Genomic DNA, 5,349 nt, shown 5'->3' on the forward strand with positions numbered 1-5,349 from the left:
TTGGCCTGCAAAAAAAAGAAAATCAAATAATAAATATTAAATTTATTCTCTAGCCTTTTACAGAAAAAAGTTTGCCAATCCCTGTCTTGCAGATTCCAACTGGGACTTTTTATTCCCAACAACTGGTTACCATGAACTACAAGCTCTACCTTGATGAGCACACTTGTTTTGAGAAGAGGGAGTAAATTGGTATCTCAGAACACTTCTTAAACCACAGGAGAAAATGAGTTCCATGCCTTGACGGTTTTAGAGTGAGAAAATGTTACCCACCCAATTCTAGTCCCACACACTTAACTATAAAATATATCTATGAAGCCATGTGATTAGAAACATTGCGTAGTGTTTTCTGATCGTGGGAAACAGGGCTATCCTGTTGCCTAAATGGACCCATTCTTTGGGAAGAAGTTATTTCATAGCACATGATTAAAAAGTCAACTTGTTGGAACCTCTACTGAGATTCTGGAAGCTTCCAGAATCTCATCTTCTTGGTCCGTTCACTTATTGTTTAAAATGTTACCTCGTCCCGAGAGCCCTTAAAAGTGCACACCCTACTTGCTTCATGCTGAATTAAAACATACTGGCTATTAACAGTTCTTAAATGATGAAAAATAATCATTTCAACTAGCTCCCAACATTAAAAGTCTATTAGCTTTTGCTCTTGTCCAATAGCTGAAAAGTTCAAACTGGAGATACAGAGCCTGAAGGGAAAGAAATTTCAGAGACAATGCCCTTTCTCGAGATCCTTATTATTCAAAGGAAGGTTCTCTCTGGAAACTCAAAAATCAGAATCTGCATCAAATCGGGGGGAGGGGGTGGAAAGCTAGAAATTTTCAGCGGTGACAAGGGGATATATATAGACACACGTGATGTTAACAAAAGATCCTAAGATAAGTCAGAATATGGGAGAAACAAGAAGGCAGAAGTGCAGAAAGAGAAAGGCGCTCTCGGAAGGACCTCGCTTGTGTCTTTTATCTCAGCGAAGCCCGTAGGAAAACGAGGTTGGAGGCCAATGGTGACACCCAGCGTTGTCAGATCTGCAGATAATCAGGGCACGTCACAAACACTGCTCTCCCAAAATAGAAACTCTTCACTTATAGAAGCCATAGGTCATGACCTCCCCAGTTTGGGCCTCCTATGTATCACCCATTTCTAAAATTACCCTACTCTGTCTGCCTGCAGGGTCCGCTCTGGGAAAGGAAACAAAGAGGTTTTGACAATTTTTAAAAAGTAGAAAACGAGAAAAGCAAGGCCTTTGCCTGTGGGTTCCCCCCCCCACCTCATTTGGACAGGGAGCATCAAATTCTATATACTACAAGTTATAGATAATTTATTAACGTACCCAAATATTAAAACAGCTTTAAGGGGCTTAAGATGTCACAGGCATCCACACAACATCTCTTTAAAAAGGCAAATATGTATAATTTCTCACCACAAAAATTTAAAATACACATTTGAATTAAATAATGTAAATTGTCAAAAGACTCAATGGTGCTTTTCATTGACTTGAAGTCCTCATAAAAGGGTCCATATATCTCCATCACTTCTATAACAAGTTTTACTACAGAAAGAAAAAAAAATCAAAGCGAAACCACAGAACCACAAATCTTGAAGATGAAATTGACCTTGAGACATTAATTACTCCATCATTCAGCTGCTCCTGCTGTCCTCACATTTACCCCACACCACAACCCAAAGAATATCTTGTGTTTTAAGCCTCAAAATATGAGATACCACAAATTTCCAAAACAAGCAATCGCCTCTTAAAATTTCACTTACAAGTGACCTATGCCTATAAATGACCACTTCGTGCCCCTTTTGATTCTAGAATCGCTGGTAGTGGGGTTACACCTTCTTAAGGACTCACTCCGTCCCCTCATCCTTCTTGGGGGAACCCCCACCCACAGCCCACCCCCAGCCATGAAGGCACCAATTCTTACAGGAGTATCTTCCAAGGAGAAGTCACTGAAGTCTCCAGAACCTGTTCCCAGTAGCCAGACTCTACTTTGCTCCTTCTTCATGCCTGTACCTGACTGCCCACCCATTCCCCAGCTTTGTCTAAATAGACGGAAAGTGGAATAAGAAAAGAACTAAAATGAAAAAGCCTAGATTTATAAGCAGACAAATATCCTAATGCACAATATATACACATTATACATATACATATGTACATGGATGCACAGAAACACCTGTATATGTGTTATATGTATATAGAATTTATAGCTATAAGATTATATATACACGCGCACACACACATATATAATACATGCATATATATATTTATATACATACATATATATGGCAAATACTTGACATGTGAAGCCACATGGGGAGTGTAGCAGGCACGTCTGATGCCCCTGCCAACCTCCCCCATTACCAAACTAATGATCTCACCCCCTGAGCTTGATCCATCTCCTGCCTCCAGCTGGTAATTCACAGGAAAAACAAAGGACAGAGGAACATGCTGACCTGCCCCAGGAGTTTCAATCAGTAAAATCCGGATGGAGGGAGACTTTGCCGGTCAAACAGGCTGAGTTCTTCAAAAGATAAACTGCAACAGAACTTATGGGATTCCCTGGAAACAGACTCTGAGACAGATTTGCATGTGGAAGGTTTATTGGGGACTGAGCTAAGAGCCACATCTGTAAGACAGTGAGAGAAGAAGGACTGGGCAGAAGGGGAGGCCAAGCTACCACTTGGTTATAAGACACACAGCTGATCCCACAAGGAAGCATGGGAGCTGGGTGCCCCTCCACAGGTGTTCAGGTTGACAGATTGGGAAGGAGAGGGGTAAGATGAATCAGGTTTTGCTCAACAGTTAGTGGAAGCAGATTGGCCCCAGGAAAGGAGTCAATGACCTAGCAATCACAGTCAGTTCCTTACCCTGTGGGTTTCCCCAGTGGTGGTCACTTATTTCATCAAACCAGCAAGAAGATTCTTTATAGAGAGTCTGCTGCTAAAAGACAGAGCCTTACATGATGTAACAAAATCTCAGAAGAGCCATTCCATCACCTTCACCATATTTCATTGGATAGAAACAAGTAGTCCTGCCTGAAATCAAAAGGAGGGGATTACATTGAAGTATGGACACAAAGAGGCAGGGCCACCCTACCAGTATCCTCGACAGTCCCCCTGGCAGATGGGTGTATAAGTGCCTCAGTCTTGGGCTAACTGCAGGACCCCACAATATCCACTCCAAAGAGCAAACTGTAGAATAGAAGGCACTTAGACACCCAAGAGACCTCTACGATTTTTTTTTAAATAAGCAAGACTACATGATAGTGTCCAGAACTGAACAGTTTGTTGATAATATAGGGAAGAAGCTCAAGGAAGTGATAAACAGAAATGACATTTATATATCTCTGTTGGGGCTGTACCAACGAAAGGGCTCCCCAGTTGGCCAACAAAATTCCATTACTTGATCTGGGTGGGGGAAAGGTGTATAGAGGTGTTTGCCCTATTATTATTCACTAAGCTATGCGTTTGGTATTTCTTTTGTATCTGCGTGTTAGTTTAAAGTTTAAAGCTTAAGAAAAATCCCAGGATTGGGGCGCCTGGGTGGCTCAGTGGGTTAAAGCCTCTGCCTTCGGCTCAGTTCATCATCCCAGGGTCCTGGGATCGAGCCCCACATTGGGCTCTCTGCCCCGTGGGGAGCCTGCTTCCTCCTCTCTCTCTTTGCCTACCTCTCTGCCTACTTGTGATCTCTGTCAAATAAATAAATAAAATATTTTTTTTTAAAAATAGAAAAAAAAAAGAAAAATCCCAGGATAGAAATGTGATTCATCCCACTGAGAAAATTGTCCAATCTCTTGAATTAAGTTGTAGCCATCTGAGAGTATAATGAGATCATTTTTAAAAACATGGCCAGCCAAGCCCACCCTTTCAGAGGGACTTGGCAAGTGGGCAACTCCAATAAAGGATGAGTGAGCAGGAAAGAATGAACAGGCCTCTTCGAATTCCAAACATTATAGAGGCAAGTTGAAAAACACTCACGTCTAGTGGTAGCACTTCCAGCTAAGAAACCCTTTTCATTCAGACTAAGTGAGGTCAAAAAACATGTAGATATTTTCTAATATTGCCCAAGCAGCCATATCAAAACTTCCCTACCTCGATGGGGATAAGAGCAGGTTATATCACTGAGACTGTTATTGGACTATAAGTAACAGAACCAGACTCACACTGGCTTCAGCAAAAAGGATCCATAGTCTCTCACATAATAGCAAGTCTGAGGCTGAATAAAGCCTCCAGCTGATTATTGATCAGTCCAAGGATGTCATGAGGGACTTTGCTGTCTTCTATTCACATCAGATACCTCCACAAGTTGGATCAGAATGGGCAAATGAAAACCTAACATCATCTGAGGAAACAATGTCGGGAAGAAGACAGGGTCTGTCTTTTCTTTTGACTTTTTTTGGAGTCTACTCCAAAGAGTCTAACTCTCCCTCATTAAGTCACATGCCCAATTATAAACAAATGCCAATTGAGAGGAATGTGATCCCCCCTAGACCAATCACAGCCATCTCGGAGCTGGGTTAGCCTCCCTTGAGACACACAGCTGCCCAGGGTTGACTGAATACCCAAATAATATCAAAATTCTGTTAGGAAGGAAGGAGGAGGAAATTGTGCCATGGGGTCCACCAGCGACATAACCAACAATGCAACCAGCAAGTACACCACATAGCTATTTCATCCATCTCTGGACTCTGTTTCTTAAAAGATTCAATTATTGGCCACAGAACTGGGTGGTTTTCTTACATCCAGGAACTAGAAGTCTAAAAAGAAAAAGGATGAGGCGTGCCTGGGTGGCTCAGTCGCTTAAGCACAGGACTCTTAATTTCGGCCCTGGTCATAATCTCGGGATTCTGAGATCCAGCCCCGCATAGGGCTCTGAGCTTAGCTGGAAGTTTGCTTGAGGATTCTCTCTCTCCCTCTCCCTCTACCCCTCACTCAATCAGTCTCTCTCTCTCTCTAAAACAAATAAATAATTTTTTTAAAAGAAAAAGATTGAGAGGATAGTGCTGTAAATGTGCTAGTATTCCCCTTTTCTTGTTTGTTTCTTCTCAATAGGCTAAAAAAAATTGTGGTAAATGTGAAGCTTAACACACATGTAAAAAATTAATTAACTAATTAATTATTTAATTAAATGTTTTACTAACTCCCTATAAGGTCCTTATCCATATAGTCTTCCTTCAATCACAACTGGGTCAGCTGGTCCCCCATCTCCTCCCACATGTACATCGCTGCCTCAATGCCTAGAACATATCCTTCTACTAGTAGGGACAAATTTAAGGACTATAATGCAAAAGCTCAAGTTCAGTTATCCTGATCATTCATTAGCCCTTCTCTGAATCC

This window comes from Meles meles, chromosome 9 (genome assembly GCF_922984935.1).
Source record: "Meles meles chromosome 9, mMelMel3.1 paternal haplotype, whole genome shotgun sequence".
NCBI classification, from domain to species: domain Eukaryota; kingdom Metazoa; phylum Chordata; class Mammalia; order Carnivora; family Mustelidae; genus Meles; species Meles meles.